Raw genomic sequence first — 24,459 nt, 5'->3', positions numbered from 1 at the left:
AAGGCGTGATGTTCGCCCTCACACCACCTAGCTGACCCAAGAAACCATTCGAAAAACGGGTTGGGAGATACTACCACATGCTCCTTACACTCCAGATTTTGGTCCCTCGGAGATTCATTCGTTTGGTCCGCTCAACGAGGCATTAGGTGAAAAACGTTCAGCAACAACAAAGAGGTCAAAGAATTTGTGGGAAAGTGGCTCAGACAATAAGACAAAGACTTCTTTGCATCAGGTATAAAAAAACTAGTTCATGCTTAGGTCAAGTGTATTATTACTGGTAGAAATGATGCTGAGAAGTAGTAAAAGTCTGATTTTGACAAAAATACAGTTTTTTTCTACATCAATTTGTCTAATTATTGAATAAACCTCGTATAATGCTACATGTACATAACGATTTTATTTATATTGAAACAATTTTATATATATATATATAATAAAAAATCAATATATATATATATATATATATATATATATATATATATATATATATATAATGATACACTTACAAAAAAGTTATTTAAATTTTACAAAGATACAAAAACAAAAATAGTATGGTCAACCAAAACCTAGAAAAACTAAATAAAAATTAAGAAAAAATAATTACAGACAGAATAACATTTCAAACAACAATTTAGGATTTCAAACTAGAAGAAAAGGAAAACCGAAGAATAGCTCCAGAAACTCTACAGAAAAGCAAAACCAAACAGTCTCAGAAAGAATATGAAAAAATACTGGAAACAACGGAAAAAAAACATAAAAAATCCAACGATATCTACTACACGTTTAATCCGAAAGAATAATAATAATAACAATGATATATTTAACGAAGATAATACATATTTTTATACGATTAAATCAAACTAAATTAAAAAACTAGTAGATCTGTGAATAGTAGACATCGCCCATTTTGTACTGAATTAAACAAATCGGCTCTAAAAATATATATATTAACGAGTATAAAGTGAAAATTTGTAAAAAATATTATTTATTACGTAATGTTAATTTACATCTAGTACTATCCCGGCCTCCAGGGAACGAATGGTAGCGTCTCGGCCTTTCATCCGGAGGTCCCGGGTTCGAATCCCGGTTAGGCATGGAATTTTCACACGCGCTACAAAAATTATCGATCATCTCATTCTTTGAAGTAATACCTAACAGTAGTCCCGGAGGTTAAAAAAACCCCTATTCAATACATATATTTCTTTTTTTTTCCTGTTTAGCCTCCGGTAATTACCGTTCAGATAATACTTTACAGGATGATATATACGAGTGTAAATGAAGTGTAGACTTGTACAGTCTCAGTTCGACCGTTCCTGAGATGTGTTGTTAATTGAAACCCGACCGCCAAAGAACACCGGTATCAACGATCTAGTATTCAAATCCGTGTAAAAATAACTGGCTTTACTAGGACTTGAACGCTGGAACTCTCGGCTTCCAAATCAGCTGATTTGGGAAAACGCGTTCACCACTAGACCAACCCGGTCGGTTCAATACATAAAATCTGAGCGATGACTGGAAAAAAGGCAATTCTGCTATACACACTACGTTTTTTTTTTTCGCGCGCACGAGTATTTTGACTACCGGGTGGTTTAAAAAGGACTTCACAATTTTAAAAGGATATAAAAATTTATTTAGATAACTTAAGATTCCTTTGAAGTCTCATTTCATAGCAAAACATACCAAATTTTGACTCGCGTAGTTCAATTAGAACCGAATTTGGCCACCGGTGTTATTAAACATTGATACATTTATCGCTGCAGAACGTGCTGGCTGTGTGTTTTGGTTTCACTATTTGCCGCTCAACGTAATTTTCGTAGAGAGTACGGTCTCCTAGTAAGGATACAATTTACTATTGAACCCCAAAACCGTTTAGGCAGGTTGTTTTGTTAAACAAATAGGATCACCAGGACTCCCACGCGTCCCTGAAGCAGTTGCAGAACAAATAAGAGAATGCTTTGCACGTAGTCCGAAAAAATCACCTCGACGTGCGTCACGCGAGATGGCATTTCACAAACTACTGTCCGGCGAGTATTACGTAAACGATTGCATTTGAACCCGTACAAACTAACCCTGGTTCAACATATTACAGATAACGAAAAAGTTGCTCGGCTGCAGTTTTGTGTGGAAATGATGGATAGAATTGGTAAAAACGATATATTTTTAGACAATGTAATTTTTAGTGTTGAGTCAACGTTTCACATCAGTGACAAAGTGAATATTCATAACTGCCGAATATGGGGTAGCGAAAACCCACATACAACTTTGCAGCACATTCATGACAGTCAAATGTTTTATGTGCTCTAAGCAAACAAAGGCCCGTTCTTTTTCCAGGAGGTAACCGTAAATACAGGATGTCCCATATAAAAGGCAACCCAACCTTATATTGGTAGGTATTGAAATAATAAAAAGGCATGTGTAAATGTAAATGTAATTTTTATTATTACCATCCATTACCCTACATTTAGAGTAAATGTTGGAAGTGGCCGCCATCTTCTTGAATACAAGCTTCAATTCTTTTTACAGCGTTTCTTGCAACTTTTTTCAAAGTTTGTGGCCGGATATTTAATACAGCTTGTTCAATATCGACTTTCAATCGTTCAAGTGTTCGTGGTTTGTTGCTGTAGGCTTTTTCTTTGAGGTAACCCCGTAGAAAAAAATCCGCCGCAGTCAAATCTGGAGAACTTGGTGGCCACAAGCCTCGACCGATAACACGATTACTAAAGAATTCCACGACGAAATCAGAAGTTGAATCTGCGTAGTGCGATGTCGCACCGTCATGTTATAGCCAGCAGCGTCTGTCTTCCTCTTCCAAGAGTGCGATGAACCGAAATAAAATATCCTGATATCGTTCTGCATTAATGGTGTACTCGAAAAAAATAGGACCGATTATTTTCTTCCGTGATATCGCGCACCACACGCCCGACTTCTGCGGGTGTAATTGTTTTTCGTGATAAACGTGGGGATTTTCAGCGCTCCAAATTCTACTGTTTTGGCTGTTTACGTAGCTATTCGAATGAAACCGCGCTTCTTCTGTAAAAAATAACAAATCCATAACATTAATTCCCTCACGCAGAAATCGACGGAACCGTTGACAATATTGTGGCTGTTTTTCTTTGTCGGGCTCAAGAAGTCGATGAACCGTTTGAATGCGATAAGGTCGTAATTGTTATTGTTTGGTCGCCCGAGTCGATTTAGACAAATTAATTTCAGCAGACAAACGTCTGATCGATTTATTTGGCGAGGCGAGTAATCGGTCTTTGATTTCAGTGACTGTATCTGTATTCAACACTGACGCAGATCTTTTGTGTTCCTTGTGATTAACAGAACCGGTCTCTGTAAATTTTGCGACTAACCTTAATACTGATGTTTTGTTAGTTGCTGGTTTATCTGGGTACTTACGGCGAAACAAATCTTGCACTGCAACCGCTGATTTCGTACTGAAGTACGACTCGACAATGAAAACACGTTCATCTAGCGAAAACCGAAAACACCACCTTGTCTCTAGCGATACACTGAACGTTATGATTGCATTGTTGTTACTATCGGTAGTGTTCTACTGCGTCGCCGCGATGTTCAGATGTTGGACGAGTCCATTTCAGTAACGAGTAGGGGGGTAAGCTTGACTTTTGAAATTTCATGGATGAGTGATTGATGGGTTGCGTTTTATATGGGACACCCTGTAGTATCGTTTTTCTGGATATGCTTTAAATTTTTTTAATTCCACAGTTAAACTTAGATGAACAAGATGAATGCCATTACTATCGGCATGAAAGGGAATCATCTCACTTCCATTTAGAAACCTGAGATTTTATTGAAACTAGATTCCCAGGTCAGTGGATCGGTCGTGAAAGTCGCATGGCCACCTCGCTCTCCAGATTAGACCCGTTAGATTATTTTTTGTGGGGCTTCATTAAAGATCGGGTTTATGTATCACCTTTGCCTGCTGATCTTGTTGAGCAAAGACTTCGAATTAACGCGACAGTTGCAGAGGTAAAGCCCAATTTGCTGGCTAGAGTCTCGAATAAAATCGAATTCAAAAATGTCCCATTATAAAAGAAATTCATATCGAACCAAAGTGAATAATGGGGTACAAATTTGAAATGAGGACTCAACCGAATCTGTAAGTTTTCAATAAATTTTTATATGTTTTTTAAGTGAATAACCCGGTATAATGTATACAATAAATATACATAAAATTATTGTATTTACAATTAATAAAATTTACAAAAGAACACCTGCCAGGCAGTGACTCAGTAAATGAGGGCTAACAGCTTGCGATCGTCGTAACAACTGAACTGTTAACTCAATAATTTTCAAAAGGGGAATTTTATGAAAAAAAATTGCTAAAATTGCACGTAACAATAATAACAAAAGAACCCAACTTTTTTCAGATTTTTTCAAAAATAAAACACATCTAAAAAAACCTATTTTTTTTTAATATTTAGCAGTTACGTTTTACGAAACAACTAATTCGTTCTTCGCACGGGCAAATTTTTAAAGATGTTCTATTCAAACAAAGATAATTAGGTACCCAGATTTAGCAAAACAGTTAAGCTTACTGACAACTGGAAACACTGAATTTTGTCTTAATATGGACAATATAAATGGTTATATTTTACTATACAAAATGGTATATACATATATATTTTTTGTGACACGACAGGCATCGACTGTTTTGGTTATTTTGCCACGTGAAAATGGAAATTTGTAACGTATGAAAAACGCCACGACTGACCGGGATTAGAACCCGGGACCACCAGATGAAAGACCGAGACGCTACCACCCCGCCACAGAGATCGTCGGCAATGGTATATTTTGATTTATGAACTGTATTTTTCCCCTTAATGTTTACAATTATGAAACCATTAAACAATTTTTTTTTTTACTAATTTAAATTCGTAATCCTACTTTTAAATCAATTTTTTATTTAATTTCCATCGGAATGTTTGAAAATATATATTTAACATCAGCGAACAAATATAGAGAAAGAACATTTTTTAAAAGAAAATATTTTTAATCAAATTTTTCGGTGTTTCCGTACTCCCGAACTTTAAATTATTATTTTTTTTTTGGAATCTGCCCTTTCAATAACATTATTTCTAGTTGACTTCTACCTAAAAGACTTAGGAATACCAAATTTCACCTCTGTAAATTCCCTTATCCGGAACTTTTTTTTTTGTATTATAATAAACCCTAAGAATGTGTCCAAAAATGACAATTTTATGACAAATGTACATTCATTTCGGCGTTGAAATTGATAAACAATTTTGTTTTATGTCAGATCTTTATCTTTTGCCTTCAAGTTAAAAAAAAATTTACGTAAAAGGACAATTTTTTTATTTCTCTCGGGTACACGGGGGAGGGGGACCCTTACTTGTCACCTACTATGACAGGGGTAGGCAACCTTTTGAGTCAGAAGAGTCAAAAATTACAATTTATAAAATTTCAGAGTTTTTAAAGAGCCACAAAATTTTTTTCGAAAATAGGTTTATTAAATAAGCAATTTATAGGTACTTACACTTATAATTATTATTTTAACTTTAAATTTTAAATAATAAAAGTTTTAAAATAGATAAATAATAAAATAGGTAATTTATTAAATATATATTTTAATAAAAACACTTTCGCGGTAATATCCAACAGTAGTACTTAGTTTCTTTTTTGACAATTCTTATCGACTTCAAAAAAGTAGTTAGGTATCTTATTTGGAAAAAAAAAGTATAATATCTATTTTTAAAATATAATACTTATTATGTTACCTATCTTTACTTCGGTTTTTTTATTATTATTATTATTATTATTATTATTATTATTATTATTATTATTATATATATTTACATATATAACTTTGAGAAGATAATTCGCTTCTAACTCTTTTACTTGAAACAACAAACTATACGTCACAGCCAAAGCAATGGTGAAGACGCCAAATTGTATTGCGTCGAAAGCGAATTAAAACCTACATAGAAACATCCGACGACGGCGTCATTCGAGAGCTTCTGACGGACTGACGAAAGTGACGACGCGTGTCACGGGGGAGGGGTGCGGTGAAAAGCGAGTACAAGTGGCAAGGCGACAGAATCGGTGCCTAATTAAGTTAATCGATTCAGAACGATTTTTAAATTTTTTTTTTGATAAAATAAATAATATTTGCGTTTGGAACTAAAGAGCCCGCAGCTTCACATCCAAAGGGCCGCATGTGCTTCGCGAGCCGCAGGTTGCCGACCCCTGTACTACGATAAAAATAATTATATGCGCCGGATTTTTATATTTACATATAATTTCGTTATAACAACAGATGATAACTATTTAATAATAGAAATGCGCATCGAATTATTTATTTTCATTTTTTGTGAACCGTTCTTAAAATTACTTTTACTTACATAATTCCAATTACTACTTAATGGAATTCATCAAATATAAATTATGGAAAAATAGAAATACGAAACAAATATAATCTCTCTGAAAGAGAAAACACTCACCATTATCGAAACAACCTTTGCCGATCACCATCCAGCACATCGTCTGTCTCCATGGTTTGGTTCTGTAAAAAAAAAGATAAATAAATAAAATCAGAATTAAAATAAATAAAAACATACAGCTGCATTATGTAAATAAACAACATTCTTCGATGTAGGCAAATGTGGTAACGTCAGCTCAGTCTTACCACTTCCTTTAACGTCTTTATCTATTACTTTACCTCAGTGTTATATAAAGAGACATCTTTGACGTTAGTTCACGATAACTACCGAATCAATCATTATGAAATTTTAACTGTATCTTTCTTATGATCCGCGGAATAATTACCACACCTCAATTTTTTTTTTTTTTTTTAACCTCCGGAACCACCGTTACGTATTGCTTCACAGGATAAAAAGAATGATATTCGCCCCTTTCGTGGCGAATTTTCCGAACCTTTTTACAGGATGCCTTAGTATGTGGCCTATAAGTCTGTCTCTTCTTTTAACTATATTTTTCCAATTGCTTCTTTCTTCATCTATTTGCCGCAATACCTCTTCATTTGTTACTTTATCCACCCATCTGATTTTTAATATTCTCCTGTAGCACCGCTTTTCAAAAGTTTCTAATCTTTTCTTCTCAGATACTCCGATCGTCCAAGTTTCACTTTCACATAAAGATTCGCTTCAAACATATACTTTCAAAAACATTTTCCGGACGTTTAAATTAATTTTTGATGTAAACAAATTATATTTCTTACTGAAGGCTCGTTTCGCTTGTGCTATTCGGCATTTTATATCGCTCCTTCTTCGTCCATCTTTAGTAATTCTACTACCCAAATAACAAAATTCTTCTACCTCCATAATCTTTACTTCGTACAAGGAAGTAAAAAGAATTTTGAATATTTAAAATTGTATACGCAACCTACTTCGCGAATTCGCGATGTGGGTTGTTAATAATATATCTAAAAAAAAATTCCGGAAAGAATTGCAGATCACGTTCTGCAAGTGAAAATAAAAGAAATGCGAAAATGGATTCCTTTTCTAGTTAAATAATTTGCGAAAAATTTCTCTTTAATTTTGTTTTATCCAATAATAAAATGGAACAGTTTGGAAAATAAATTTATTGTTTTCCTATTGTTTTTGACCTGAAAAATTGAATAAACATGACTCATAAATTTACCTGGAGTGATTTGAATTTTATGAACAAAAAACAAAATAGATCGAAAAGTGACAGAAAACTATTGTAAATTTTATACTAAAAAACGTTCAAAGAACTGAAAAAAACAACGCATAAAATTAGAACAAAATTAATTCTGATAAAATCTATGTAAGTAACGTCAACGGAAGATGACGTTAATGGAAGATAACGTCAACGGAAGATGAAAAATTTTTTAAATTTGATTTAAAAAAAAAATAAAACAGATCGTAACGTATGAGAAAATAATGTATTATTATTATTATCATTGTTTTTTTTTCCTTTTTTGAGATTATGGGCATCAACTACTTTGGTCAGGAAAAAACTAGCAACCCAATCAAAAAGTAAACTTGTCAAACGAAACAAATTGTTAGAAAATCAGGAGACAAGATTATATAGGGCCCTCCTTGCCACTTAGAATCGTGTAATCCATTTCGAAAGGAATTTTATCAAATTTTATTTTACAAATTCATGACATTTTCTGGTTAAATTTTTGGTTTAGTAAAAAAAATTTGACTTTTTTTGTTTTTGTTTTTCATACATTTATTTAAATCTCTTTCATATCCGGAGGTCCCGAGTTCGAATCCCGGCCAGGCATGTTATTTTCACATAGAGTATCAAGAAATCTCGTACTTCTAGGAGGTAGTGGGGTGGCGGTACCCCGTCTTGCTAATAGTATTGATCAATCCATCTTGTCCATCATCGTCTAACTGAGGAATTAGAAAGTTTTGAAGCATGTTCCTATAAACGATACCGTTTACGGTTGCCTCCTGGAATAAGAACGAGCCTTGCTTAGAGCATAAAAACCATTGGCCTTAAAGGTATCACTAATGTATTGCAAAGTTTCATGAGGGTTTCCAAAACAACATTTAAACAAAATTTATAGATAATTTGATCCTGAGTAAAATAATATGAATAAAGTCCACAGGAACTAAATACAAACATACGAATTTCGAAGTTTATTAAAGTCAAAACGTATTAAAATGTCGCAAATGTTAACTAGATATTAAACGAAATAAAAATTTCAATATTACAAAACTAAAGAATTAAATATTTTATAAAAATAACAGCTACAATTACAAACAACAAAAGCCACTTACTTAAAAACAATTAAATAAACTGCTGAAATCTCTCCTTCGAACAATTGATATGCCAGAGGAAAAATGTTTTTTTGGTGTTTTTTTTTTTTCCAACAAGGTTGTTTTGTATTAGTTGCACCTGAGAATTCTAATAACTAGCTAATCACTTCTATTACACTATTGTTCATATATTGATGATTTCAAACGACTTCAAATGTAGTAGTGTGGTACTATGTTATAGTGTGTCCAGTATTTCGGACATTTGTTTATATGAACTTTTTCCCTTATTTCAACCTCTAGAATCAGATCCAAAATTATTTCCCTTTACTGAATCACTTCGTGTGTGTGTGTGTGTGTGTATATATATATATATATATATACGGACACACACGAGGGATATATCTAAGTAAAGACCGCTGGGATGACAAATTATAGTAGCGTGTGTGTGTGTGTGTGTGTATATATATATATATATATATATATATACACACAAGAAGAATATCTTTAAAGTAAAGATCCCTGGGAAATTTCTCTCCTTAAGTTTGGCGAACCTTTCTTTCTTTTCCTGTTTAGCCTCCGGTAACTACCGTTTAGATAATTTTTCAGAGGATGAGTGAGGATGATATGTAGAAGTGTAAATGAAGTGTTAGTCTTGTACATCCTCAGTTCGACCGTTCCTGAGATGTGTGGTTAATTGAAACCCAACCACCAAAGAACACCGGTATCCACGATCTAGTATTCAAATCCGTGTAAAAATATCTGGTATTTACTAGGACTTGAACGCTGTAATTCTCGACTTCCAAATCAGCTGATTTGGGAAGACACGTTAACCACTAGACCAACCCGGTGGGTAAGTTTGGCGAACCTGTATCGTTCATAGCCACGCTAGTAATGTTCACACTGCATTGTTGTCTATGTTGTCACGTTGTAGTATCTTTGATTACGTGTGATTTATTAAATTATAAAATGAACAGGAAAATCGATGTTGCCGCCGACTGTGAAATACACGGAGTCGTACGTTTTTGAAACCATCAAAAAACTTAACAGGCTGAAATTAATTTAGAAGTTGGTTGCTGCTGTGTACAGTGATAATGTAATGAATGAGAAAAAACCTCCGAAAATGATGTGAAAGGTTCAGAAAAACAGAATTAATTTGCATGATAAACGTTCGGGGAGGGCCTCGATAAATACCTTGGACTTGTTGAAACGCGTCGATGATGAAATCAGAAAAGATAGTCGATCAACGATTTCCCACCTGGCCTATCCTATCCAAATGTTCCCAGTAAATCACGATACGTGATTTACTGGGAACATTTGAATAGGAAATTTACGATCACTACCATATAGTCTGGACGTAGCTCATTCTGATTACTTACCTTTTTTTTTGGGAAATTGAAAGAATTTTTAAGTGGTAAGCGATTCGCGGGTGACGATGAACTTAAAAATGTTGGTAATCGGTGGCTAAATGGACTGAGGGCAGAAGAATACAACGAGGGTATATTGAAGCTGGTGTATCGCTACGATAAATATCTTAATTCATGAGGCGATTATATAGAGAAGTAGTATAAGGTATGTAGTTTAAGATAAATAAAAAATATTTATATAGTTTTCAGAATAAACATTTTTACAATGAAACGGTCTTTACTTTACAGATAACCTCTCGTATGTGTGTGTGTATGTGTATATATATATATATATGTGTGAATCAGGAAGTTCTCCCGGGACTTTCCACCTATTCTACTCGTGAAAATAATGGAAAGAGTTCACATAAATGTATGTCCTAAAATGCTTCGTTTGCGAATAACGGCTAATGAAAGATTGACAAATGTAGTAATGTAACGTTTCTAAATAAAATTCGAATTTTTCTAACTTTTTTTTTGTTTTATTCAACTTATCGTACACCATTTTGTTCAGAATTAAATTCTCTACAAGTTTTTTTAAAAGTTATAACACATTTAACAAAATACGTCAAACATAAAAAACAGGTTTTTTTTATCCCACATTATTGGTTTTCAGCCCAGATCACTCAAAAACTGCTGCAGATACTGTTCTGGAACTTGTTTTATTCATTTTTTAGGTTAAAAAACCGTAAGCAATCATTAATTCTGCCTTTTAATTCACGTTCTAAAGGTTTCAGTACGATCTTATTTCACCGGGGTAGCTGAAATCCGAACGAAATTTTTCACTAGCCGTAACTCGTAATCGAAGCATTTTATGACATATGTTTATATGAAACTATTTCCATTATTTTCGCGAATATAATAGGTTATTAGAATCCCGAGAGAACTTTGTGAAACTCTCTCTCTCTCTCTCTCTCTCTCTCTCTCACTCTCTCTCTCTCTATTTGCGATCACAAGAATACAATAGGTATAGGCATAGGCGAATATAATAGGTTATTAGAATCCCGAGAGAACTTTGTGAAACTCTCTGTCACTCTCTCTCTCTCTCTCTCTCTCTCTCTCTCTCTCGCTCTCTCTCTCTATTTGCGATCACAAGAATACAATAGGTATAGGCATAGGCGAATATAATAGGTTATTAGAATCCCGAGAGAACTTTGTGAAACTCTCTCTCTCTCTCTCTCTCTCTATTTGCGATCACAAGAATACAAAAACGTTTTCTTGAAAAAATAAATACAGGAGTACTGTACTGTAGGACCTGAAATACAGGAGTACTGGTCCTGAAGAAGTAAAAAACAAGCCCTTCCCGAAATTGGTATACCCATTTTCAAAAAAAAAAAATATATAATGTCAGATTCACAACGAAAAACGAAAAATGAATGGTTTACCACAAACCTTTTTTTGAACTGAAATATACTACTCATAATGTTCTCAAAACGGCATGCCAGATAAAGTAATACTGCTAGCATAAATATATATATATATATATATATATATATATATATATATATATATACAGTGTCCTTAATTCATACTGGTTAATATCATAAATATCAATTTTATTATCAGTACAAGTAAGAAAAAAAAAACACTGATGCCAACTAACATCGTAACCTTTGAATGTCATAAAAAGTTAAAGTACAATAGCGAGTTAAAATATCAATAGAAACATTGTTAACGTTAATATAACGCGTGTATGCAAGAGCACTCTGGTGTTAATGGATTAATTAACAAACGCCGTTACTATAACCCTTTCTTTATTATTATTTCGTAACTAAAGTAAAATAGGATGAAATGATTACGCCCTTCCTAATAAACATAAAAAAGCTTTTTAATTCTTACGAAGTTTTGCGCAAAAAGACCGACTTTTCGTTATTTTATTTTGTTTAAAAAGGTATTAGGAAGAGGTGTGTGTGTGTGTGTGTGAGTGTTAATATTAAAATATATTTTCTATTTATAACAAAATTAAATTATTACAACCGTAAGTTAATGAAATAATAAACAAAAAATTGATTATATTTTCTTATACTTCAAATAGACACGAAGTTTAAAATTATTTATTCAAATATTTAACATGTTGTTTTAGTAAATTAATAATATTATGCTACTATCTATCGGTAAACACTTAAAACATTTATAAAAAAAAGTCAACGTTCAAAAAACTTGGAGCATCATAACGAATCAAGGTTCTAACCTGCCCCGCTCAATTTTTCAACATTAAATTGAGCGTAACTCAGGAACGGCTCATCCAATCTTCATCAAATGTTCACATGCATAACTTCACATATATTGCAACAGCATAACAAAATTTCAATACAATTGATCATGTAGTTTTGGAGATTTTTGAGCCACAATATTTTATTCATAGGTATATATATATATATATATTATGTGTGTGTGTGTGTATGTGTGTGTTTTTTAGTTGTGTTTTCAGCATTTTACGTCGGGGGTATATAGTTAAAAAAAAAATTGTAGATATTTCTTGATAATTCCATAAATCAAGTATAAACTTCCAAAACATCGTTAAGAAATATTTAAACCAAAGGAAGATAAATAAATAAAAAACAAAAAAAAAACACAATTCAATTTCAGAGGTTGAAATTTTTGAAAAAATTATACGAAGCGTGTATAAATAACGAATGAGACGTTATTTTTTGCAGCAAAAGTGGCAACACTGTAAACTTACTGGTAAACATATGGTTATATAAACAGCTGATTTATATTAGATATTAATATTTTTAGTTTATTGTTGCCGCATGAGACGTAAACAAACTTTTTGTGAAACGAGTTTTTGTTATGCGTTACAAAAATGAGTGATACTAATTATGAGCAATCAAATTTTGTGGTAAACTCTGTGAGAATGCTACTGAAACCTTTTCAAAATTGAAAAGAGCATATAGAGATGACGCTCTGTCACATGCCCAAGTTTTTAGGTGGGTTAAAGCATTTTCAGATGGCCGGGAATCATTTCCAAAAAGGGAAAAATGAGCAAATCAAAACCATGAAAATTTGTTTCTTCGATAGTAATGGCATTGTCCATAAGTAGTTTTTGCCTGCAGGACAGGTTGTAAATCAATATGTTCACAGAAAAATTCTTGAAAGACTGCGGAGACCAGCCATCAAAACACAACTGGATGCTACATCATGACAATGCAGCTTGTCACACTGCACTCTTATTTTATGAGTTTTTGGCAAAGAAAAACATTCCTGTAGTTCTTCAATAACCTTATTCACCTGACTTGAGTCCCTGCGACTTTTTCCTGTTCCCGGCTTTTAAAAAAACACCTCAAAGGACACCATTCTGGAACAGTAGAAAATATTTAAAAAAACTACCCGATCATCTGAACGAGATTCCAGTTTCTAAGTTCCAACACTGTTACGAAACGTGAGAAAAACGTTTGAAACGTTGCGTGTCTTCCCAAGGGAACTATTTCGAAGGTGATAAGAGTCCATGTATAATTGTAGATAAAATGTTTCTCTGAACCAGTCTTATTTACTTACAGACCTCGTATATATATTTTTAGATTTATATATCCACTATAAGTAAAAAATTCGCTGTAATAAAACGTTCTCTTAAATACCTCAGAAGAAAATCGAAATTAGTTTTTTTTTCGCGATATCCCTCGCTTTAACGAATTTTGAGATAAATTTAATACGATTAATTCCTCACGTACAGAAATACCCGAGCCAAATATTTGAAAAAAAATCTGTTCGATCAATCCAAATAAGATATAAGACCGGAAGCACATACATATATATTTTGTTCTGGCCTACATAAATTTGTTGGACACTATAACATAAAGATTTATAGAAAAAACCCGATACCTCATTTGTGATATGATTACCGTAGTTTCCCCTTTAATAGTTGTTTTACCTAAATTCGCCCGGAAAGTAATACAACAAACAAAACTATAACTGACCCCCGCTATTGTAAAATGCAAATACATTGAAGAAAACGAATAAATTAATCTATACATGATATCCGTTAATAGAAACGGAAATACAAACTTATTAACCCTTTTAAATTCTGCTTAAAATGAATGGATAGAATAATAATTTCGTATTTTTTGTGAGAGTTTGCGAGAGAGAGAGAGACAGAAAGAGTTAAGGAATGAGGTGGGGAGGAGAAGAAATGAAATGAAAGATTCTGGGTAATCGCGAGTCTAGATCAGTAACGAACTTCCGCTCAAGCCATACAATTTACAACTAAACGTTGTACATGAGAAGAATTCATAAGCTAAAACACACACACACACAAACTTATAATCATTAAATGAAATAAGTTTAGAAAAATATGAATATTCGCGAATAAAAATAGGTATAGAAAACAACGTAAAAAAAAAAATACAAAAAAAATTACAAAAATATATTTGATTGCATTTAAAAAAATTATTTTTTTTAAAAAAAAAAGCTATTATTTAACTAATATTAATATTAATAAAAAAAGGAAACAAATTAGAAAAACCCTCTAAAAAGTAAAAAATATGAATTAAATCAAATTGAGAGTTCTAAACAAAAAAAAATATAATACATTAACAAATATAAAAATGCTCTGAAAAGTAAAAAATAAATTATATAAATATCTAATAAATAAATGTAATAATTACTAAATTTTAAAATTAAAAATAATGAAAATATTTAGTTAAATAAAAGCGTATCTTTCATGTATATATAGCAATAGCGAAGTATTGCCGGATCTGCTAGTATTAAATAATAATAACTTAGTATGATTGATAAACTAAAAAAGGAGACATATACAGAGTGTATCAAGAAGTTCTCCCGGGACTTTCATAACCTATTGTACTGGTGAAAATAATGGAAAAAGTTCATTTTTTCCTAAAATGCTACGTTTGCGAGTAACAGCTAGCGAAAGATTTCGCTCGGATTTCAGCTTCCCCTGTGAAATGAAGTCGAACTAAAATTTTTAGGACCTTAATCGAGGGGCAGAACTAGTGATTTCTTATGATTTTTGACCTAAAAATCTAATAAAATAGATTTCAAAACCGTATGTGCAGTAATTTTTTAGAAATCTTAAGTGAAAACCAATAAATCGGGGTAAAAAAATACCAGTTTTTTATGTTTAACGTACGATAATTTTATTAAATGGGTAATAAGCACGTCAAACATTAAAAAAAGCTTTTGGATCATATTTATCAACATATATTAGATATGCTGATATGGAACACAATAGGTTCTTACCACGGTTAATTTTTAATGATGAAACAACTACGCGGTTAAAATTCTACGGTATATGAGAATATACCCAATGTTCTACAGCAGAAGCGATTCACTAAAAATTTATGTGTTGCGATTTCGGTTACAAAAATTAATGACTTTTTTTTTAAGGAAACAAAGTCACGGGGTATATCGAGATTCTGGAAAACTGGTTTTTTCCACAACTAAATGACGATAGGTGCCGCAAAACGGGCAAGACCCTTGTGGACACCTAATCTTTCATCTTTTACAAATAATATAAATTAAGTATAATTTTTTTTTTGTCTTCAGTCATTTGACTGGTTTGATGCAGCTCTCCAAGATTCCCTATCTAGTACTAGTCGTTTCATTTCAGTATACCCTCTACATCCTACATCCCTAACAATTTGTTTTACATATTCCAAACGTGGCCTGCCTACACAATTTTTTCCTTCTACCTCTCCTTCCAATATTAAAGCGAATATTCCAGGATGCCTTAGTATGTGGCCTATAAGTCTGTCTCTTCTTTTAACTATATTTTTCCAAACGCTTCTTTCTTCATCTATTTGTCGCAATACCTCTTCATTTGTCACTTTATCCACCCATCTGATTTTTAACATTCTCCTACAGCACCGCATTTCAAAAGTTTCTAATCTTTTCTTCTCAGATACTCTGATCGTCCAAGTTTCACTTCCATATAAAGCGACACTCCAAACATATACCTTCAAAAATCTTTTCCTGACATTTAATTAATTTTTGATGTAAACAAATTATATTTCTTACTGAAGGCTCGTTTCGCTTGTGCTATTCGGCACTTTATATCGCTCCTGCTTCGTCCATCTTTATTAATTCTACTTCCCAAATAACAAAATTCTTCTACCTCCATAATCTTTTCTCCTCCTATTTTCACATTCAGCAGTCCATCTTTGTTATTTCTACTACACTTCATTACTTTTGTTTTCTTCTTGTTTATTTTCATGCGACAGTTCTTGCGTAGGACTTCATGTATGCCGTTCATTGTTTCTTCTAAATCCTTTTTACTCTCGGCTAGAATTACTATATCATCAGCAAATCGTAGCATCTTTATCTTTTCATATTGTACTGTTACTCCGAATCTAAATTGTTCTTTAACATCATTAACTGCTACTTCCATGTAAAGATTAAAAAGTAACGGAGATAGGGAACATCCTTGTCGGACTCCCTTTCTTATTACGGCTTCTTTCTTATGTTCTTCAATTATTACTGTGGCTGTTTGGTTCCTGTACATGTTAGTAATTGTTCTTCTATCTCTGTATTTGAAACCTAATTTTTTTAAAATGCTGAACATTTTATTCCAGTCTACGTTATCGAATGCCTTTTCTAGGTCTATAAACGCCAAGTATGTCGGTTTGTTTTTCTTTAATCTTCCTTCTACTACTAATCTGAAACCTAAAATTGCTTCCCTTGTCCCTATACTTTTCCTGAAACCAAATTGGTCTTCTCCTAACACTTCCTCCACTCTCCTCTCAATTCTTCTGTATAGAATTCTAGTTAAGATTTTTGATGCGTGACTAGTTAAACTAATTGTTCTGTATTCTTCACATTTATCTGCCCCTGCTTTGTTTGGTATCATCACTATAAAACTTTTTTTGAAGTCTGACGGAAATTCCCCTTTTTCATAAATATTATATACCAGTTTGTATAATCTATCAATCGCTTCCTCACCTGCACTGCGCAGTAATTCTTCATCTTTTACAAATAATATAAATTAAGTATAATTAAGTTAAGTAATAAATATTAAATTGTATCATAAAACAATGTTAAATTAAGTTAAGTAATATTATAAGTAGTATTAGGATTACTTCATTAATTATTAATTCTTTTAAAAGTGAAAGAAATAAAAGAAAAAGAAGAAATAAGATTGTGAAGAATTCATTTTTCAGCGAGATGGGGCCCTCCGACAAAACATAACCAGGTTGTCGGTTTCAAAATTAAACATCGCCACGAAGCAGAATAGGGCGTTTAGGAGCGCCAGCCTTGAAACTACACTATTAGTTCCTAGATTGCCAGACAATACAAATAGTAACTTTTTCTTAAACCACTGGGTTTCTCTAGCGGTGAACTCGACATCGCAAATCAGCTGATTTCGTAGTCGAGAGTTCTAAGGTTAAAATCCTAGTAAAGGTAAGTTACTTTTATACGGATTTGAATACTAGATCGTGGATACCGGTGTTCCTTGGTGGTTGGATTTCAATTAACCGCACTTCTCAGGAATAGTCAACCTGAGATTGTACAAAACTACACTTCATTTACAATCATACATATGATCGTAATCACCGTAAGTAATACCTTACGGTGGTTCCGGAGGCTAAACAGAAAAAAAGAAATAACTTTTTCTTGAGAGGATATTCATTCATTCATTCATTCATTCATTCATTCATATCGTTCTGCCATTACGGCACGTCTTGTCACGGCTGCTACTCTCCACCTTGTTCTATCCTTTCCTAACCTCTTTGTTTCCGTATATTGTCCCTTTTCAATAATCCCAACCGTCATTTAAAATCTCTTCATTTCTTTCAATTAACCATCTATCATATCCACACTAATAAATTACCTTCTTCTCATACGATCTCCTAACCAGTTCCTTTTCCTATGTTCAATCGCGTTTAGCATTTTTCTATTCTCTCCGATTCTCATATGGAGATATGCGAAAGAAACTGTTCTAGAATTACCTGCCGATTAGGATGAGCTAAACACCAGGAACACAGATGCAATAACTTCAGTAATAGGAGACTGTCTACAACTCGTTAAGGAAGACTTAAGAAATCATCTTTATGTTATCAAAGCAGCAGATGAGGAGTAAATTCTCATAAATATATTTATAACATGATAAATGAAATTTTCAACATTTTTGAATAGTAAATTTAAATTTTAACTGGAACACAATTATGAAATATATGTTTTTAAAATGATGCCGTAATTTTTTACACGCTACATTTTTAAACTATAGATTTTCTCTAGAAACAAAAAATAAAACAAGTATAAACGAACAATATCTTACATATCTTTGAAATAAGGTAGCACGTGAAGCATCTAAAAGATCTATAAATTCGAACAGCTTCACTCTTATGGGATATTTAAAAAACACTTCGTATTATTTAAAATATAGTGTGTTTTTAAAATGATAGGCTGGTTATACATTTTCAGATTCTACTTGTAAAACTAAACAAAAAAATATCCTTAGGAAAAATGATAATTTCTCCTTCGTTCTCCCACTGTCCACCATTTTGTTATTTTTATATAAAAATTTATATCTCAAGTTCGGATAGAAGAATCACATTAATATTTGGTAAAGTCTTGGAAATAAAGTTTTAAAATTAACTAAAAATCAGGAATTAAATACCTTCGCAAATTACAAAATGGCGGCCATGTTTATTTTTCAATCCGTTATATCTTAGTAAATATTAGTTTTATCAAAATTTATGTTTTGCTGAAATATTAAGCCTCTTATTTTTAACAAAATGACATTTTTTTTTTTTTGTCTTAGTCATTTGACTGGTTTGATGCAGCTCTCCAAGATTCCCTATCTAGTGCTAGTCGTTTCATTTCAGTATACCCTCTACATCCTACATCCCTAACAATTTGTTTTACATATTCCAAACGTGGCCTGCCTACATAATTTTTTCCTTCTACCTGTCCTTCCAATATGTTTATATTTTGTTTCTTTTTTAAATCGGTTAATCGATTTTAAAAAACTATCTTTAAAACTTTGTCAAAATAGCCGAGTTGTGGCAGAAAATTGATGTAATTTTGTGTCTGTTTTCATGTCCTTCACTTTACGTTCAATTCGATAAAATATTAATTGTTTTAATTTATTGTTAATTCTAGTATTGTAAATTAGTATCAAATTAAGTAATAATTTTATTCCAATATGATTTTAATATTAAATAATAATAAAACAATCGATATTAATTTTTCACTTTTGAATAATTTTGCACAGCGATTATTACTGTGGATTATGTTAACAATGTAAAAATGAAGCTTCCTTCAACAGGAATGGTGTTCAAAACTATTACAACCACCGTATCTGAAGCGATAAGAATCCTCATGGTACTTTCCAAAGTAGCCATCAACAAAGATTTTCCCTGAATATATAGGCAGGTATTTTTAATGACCTTTTGGATCCTGTCATTCTACCAAATCGTTTAAGTGAGAAAATTATCATGCTCATTTAACCGAAAATACTCCACATTTTTTGGAAGATCTACAATTAAAAGGAAATATATTGTTCCATCACGATCTAGTTCCAGCACATTTCAGTCAGTTGATATCAGATATCCTGCATGAAACTTTCAATGAAAAATGGATAGGTCGGGGAGGGGCCAATACCTTGGCGTGCCCGATCACCTGACTTAAACCATCTTCATTTCTACGTGTGGAGCCATTTGAAACGTATTATTGTTTATTCAACTCAACATTGAGGATCTTCAACAAAGGATGAATTTCAAGAAATTAGGAATACTCCCGGAATTTTTGAACGGTTAAGACAATCTCTAAGAAAAAGACTAGAGAGTTGTGCAATTTCTAATGGTGGACACTTTGAACACCTCTGATAACTTTTAACAATTTTAAATTGTTTAAGTACACCTAATGTTCTACAATAATTAACGTAAGATTAACACAAGTAGTTGTTTTATTTTTTTAATTATTAAGTCTATTATTGTGAAAAAAATTATTATTTAATTTGATACTAAGTTACAATACTAGAATTAATAATAAATAAAAACCAATTAATATTTAATCGAATTGAACGTAAAGTGGAGGACATGAAAACAGACTCATTATTACAATATACATTTTCTGCCATAATTCGACTACTTGTTAACCGATTTTAAAAAACAAAATGTCATTTTGTTAAACATAAAAGGCTTAATATTTCAGCAAAACATAAATCTTGATAAAACAATATTTATGGAGATATAACGAATTGAAAAATAAACATGGCCGCCATTTTGTAATATGCAAAGGTATTTAATTCCTGATTTTTTGCTAATTTTAAAACTTTATTACCAAAGACGCTTACCAAATATTAATGTGATTCGTCTATCCGAACTTGAGATACAATTTTTTATATAAAAATAACAAAATGGCGGACAGAGGGAGAACGATAGACAAATTGCCATTTTTCCTGAGAATATTTTTTGTTTAGTTTTACAAATAGAATTCGAAAAAATATATTCAGCTCACCATTTAAGAAACAGTCTGTATGTATATAAAAATGAATGTTTCTTTGTCCCGTATGCGTTGCTATATCATTCATCCGATTACGATGAAACTTTTTGTGAGTTGTGCGCACGTCCGGGAAGGTTTCTGAATTAATTTGGACCCGCTAGGTGGAGCTGGGATCGAGATATTTAGCTAAACTTGTATTTATGGCCCGATTTGGTTCATGTTCACAATTTATATTAGTTACGTGAAAAGAAATATTTTTGTAAAACCTATACCCGCTAGGTGGCGCCGGTGTCGAAATATTTACGAAACAAATATACAAACAGACTTTCTTTTTCTATATATATAAAAACTACTGGACCGATTTACTCGTGGGTTTTTGCATAATGGTCCTCGTTGTCCGGATAAGGTTTAAAGCTATTGAAATCCTCGATCTGATCAGTAGAAAAAATGTTAGGGGTATTTTGAACAGACTACTGTGTTTAGAAAGTGGTTTGTATTAAATCCGATAGGTGGTGTTGTTGTTTTCCCAATTTAATTTATTTACATTCTGTCTTTTACATAGTGAAAGGTTAAATTTTGTGAAATTCCGTATGTTTGGTTTTTAAAGTTTTATCAAACTTTTAATTCTCTTCATTTAATCTATATATATATACTCAAATCTAGCAATAGGGAACCATTGCCGGCTCTGACAGTATAGTATGTATATATACATACACACACACACACACACACACACACACACACACACACATATATATATATATATATATATATATATATATATATATATATATATATATATATAATCACTTGCATAAAACCTAACTTTTCTTTTAATAACTTAATTAAATTAAATCTCCTGCAACCAAAAAAAAAAGGTCACATTATAATAGATAAACGTTAATTAAGCACGAAAGATCTGATAAAATAAAATAAAATATGAAGAAAAGATTATTTCAGTTAGTCGTTTTAACAGTATGGAAACTAAAATAAAACAAAATAATAATAATAAAAATGCGATGAATAAGGATGAAAAATAAAGGCATCAAAAATAATCCGTAAAAAACCCCCCACAAAAAACAGGTGATTTATAATAAAAGCCTTCCCACAGTTTTACATTGTATACAACAAAATTATTAAATGGATTTTAAACATGCAACCTATTTTCATATCACATAGATTACTTTTATAAAAATATTAATAATATTACTCAAAATTTATTGATTAAAAAAAAAAACAAACGAACGAAATAATAATCTCAACTAATTTATCAAACTTGTCCCCACCGGGTTGGTCTAATAGTGAACGCGTCTTCGGAAATCAGCTGATTTCGAAGTTAAGAGTTCTAAGATTCGAATCCTGGTTAAGGTAGGTTACTTTTATACGGATTTAAATACTAGGTCGTGGATACCTGTGTTCTTTGGTGGTTGAGTATCAATTAATCGTACATCTCAGGAATGGTCGACCTGAAATTTGTACAAAGACTACAATTCATTTACACTCATACATATCATCCTCTTAAGTAATATTTTACGTGGTTCCGAAGGCTAAACAGAAAAAGAAAGGCTTATCAAGGTTACAATAAAATTTAATGCGATAATATGAGAGTGATTGACGAAGAATGTAAGAAAACTTTCAGGACATGTTCAAGAAACTTTACATAAACCCAAGTTAGGAAACGCTTCGTTGTGGAGTATAGGGTGTCGAAAGACTTCGACTCACCTCTGCGCCTTCAGTAAAAAATTAAGCCTATTGTAATTCTTAGGAGCCAAATTGATGGGTAAATTTAACGGTTATATATGAAATTTTCCCTAAAAATTAAAAAAAAAAAAAAACTGATGTGAACACCACATAACTTCCTTGTATTTTTTTTTTTCAGTCATTTGACTGGTTTGATGCAGCTCTCCAAGAATCCCTACCTAATACTAGTCGTTTCATTTCAGTATACCCTCTACATCCTACATCCTTAACAATTTGTTTTACATATTCCAAATGTGGCCTGCGAACACAATTTTTTCCTTCTACTTTGTCCTTCCAATATTAAAGCGACCATTCCAGGATGCTTGTACGCATATATTAAAGCGACTTCCTTGTACACCTATTAAATTACATATACACATTTTTGTAAAATGAAAAGTACGTTAAATTTTATTTCAATTATAACTTCTTATATGTTTTAATATTTTTTTATCGTTAATATTGAATTATTATTTATAATAATTTTTTTTTACCTTCAGAGGTTAATAATTATTAATAAATCATTATATTTAAATTATAAATAAAAAATCGGAAATGAAGTCGGATTCGAACCGATGTACGTTCCCTTGTAAGATCCAAATATTTCGAGAAAAAAATAAAAAAGTATATATAAACATAGGTCTGGAAACCCTTTCATTTCAAATTACGGCTAGCGAAATATTTCGCCAGGATTTTAGCTATTCTAATAAAAAGAAGTTCTACTGTAAATTTTGCGACCAAAATTAAGGAGTAAAGTTGAGTATGTTATTTTAAGCTGGAAAATAGGATAAAACAGGTCTCAGAACTATAACATGGGTAGTTTTTAAGATATCCTACGTAAAACAAAATTACGTGTCCAAAAACAAGTTTTTTTTTTAGATTTGTAGTATAAAATCCACCGGGTTGGTCTAGTGGTGAAAGCGTCTTTCCAAATCAGCTGATTTGGAAGTCGAGAGTTTCAGCGTTCAAGTCCTAGTAAAGCCAGATATTTTTACACGGATTTGAATACAAGATCGTGGATACCGCTTTTCTTTGGTGATTGGGTTTCAATTAACCACACATCTCAGGAACGGTCGAACTGAGAATGTACAAGACTACACTTCATTTACACTCATACATATCATCCTCATTAATCCTGTGAAGTATTATCTGAACGGTAATTCCCGGAGGTTAAACAAGAAAAAGAAAGAAAGATTTGTAGTACAATAGCTTCAGTTTGCTTGGTATTTCTTCCGCTACCACGCTATTCGGTCGCCCTAAAGCAAAAGACCGAAGAATATCTGTGCCACAAACGGCAACTGAGCCTCGAATAGTATCATAACATAGCTCCTAGATCTTACCTAACAGCATGAGCAGACTAAGCGTGGTGCCATACACCACCACCTTCGTGTCCCAACCACTCACTTGTCACATATTTGCTAAAATGAGTACGCGCACCCCGGCAAATACCAAAAATATAAATGACATTCATAAATTAAAATACGAGGGTGATTTTTTTTTGAAGGTCCGATCAGTCACGAAATTAAAACGACAGTGAAAATAATAAAAAATTTATTTGTAACAAGTACTTACATAGTAACGCTATTTCTCTACATAGTCGCCACTCCGATTTAGACATTTGTCGTAGCGTGGTTCCAACTTTCCAATACCCTCGTCATAGAACGGAGTCGCCTGTGTTTCCTGATATGTTTATACGTCGGTCTGCAGCCGATGTCTATGTCAAAATGTTGTCCTCCTAGCCAGCGTTTCATGTGAGCAAAGAGGTGAAATTCGGATGGAGCCAAGTCCCGGCTGTATGGTGGGTGAATATAAATAAGCGGAGAGGAATGTTGTCATCAAGAATTGTCTTTCTCCATGACAATGCTCGGCCGCACATTGCAGCTGTAACAAAAAAGTTCCTGCAGCGTTTTCGTTGGGAAGTGTTTGATCATCCATTTTGTGTCTGATAATGATAAGAATTAAGTAATTCTTATCATTATCAAACACAAAATTCCAACCAATCTATTCGTTGTTTTTTAACCAATCATAAGGTGAGAGTAATTCTTATCATTATCAGACACGAAATTCCAACCAATCGTATTCTTTGTTTTTTAACCAATCATAAGGTGAGAGTAATTCTTATCATTATCAGACACGAAATTCCGACCAATCGTATTCTTTGTTTTTTAACCAATCATAAGGTGAGA

At 32.4% G+C, this 24,459-nt stretch overlaps 1 protein-coding gene across 4 annotated transcripts in view; it reads right to left on the bottom strand.

Moving 5' to 3' along the window:
- LOC142333613 (adenylate cyclase type 1-like) overlaps positions 1 to 24,459 on the bottom strand; it is a 338,843-nt gene that overhangs the window by 218,180 nt on the left and 96,204 nt on the right. For all 4 annotated transcript variants that reach the window (XM_075380939.1, XM_075380936.1, XM_075380937.1 and 1 more), the window contains exon 2: positions 6,483 to 6,544. The gene's annotated coding sequence lies outside the window, so the exon portion shown is untranslated. The remainder of the gene's footprint in view (positions 1 to 6,482; positions 6,545 to 24,459) is intronic.

The sequence above is a fragment of the Lycorma delicatula genome, chromosome 13 (genome assembly GCF_047948215.1).
Source record: "Lycorma delicatula isolate Av1 chromosome 13, ASM4794821v1, whole genome shotgun sequence".
Classification (NCBI taxonomy): domain Eukaryota; kingdom Metazoa; phylum Arthropoda; class Insecta; order Hemiptera; family Fulgoridae; genus Lycorma; species Lycorma delicatula.
The sequence above is the reverse complement of the archived record's forward strand: the minus strand, read 5'-3'. Positions and strand labels throughout refer to the sequence as shown.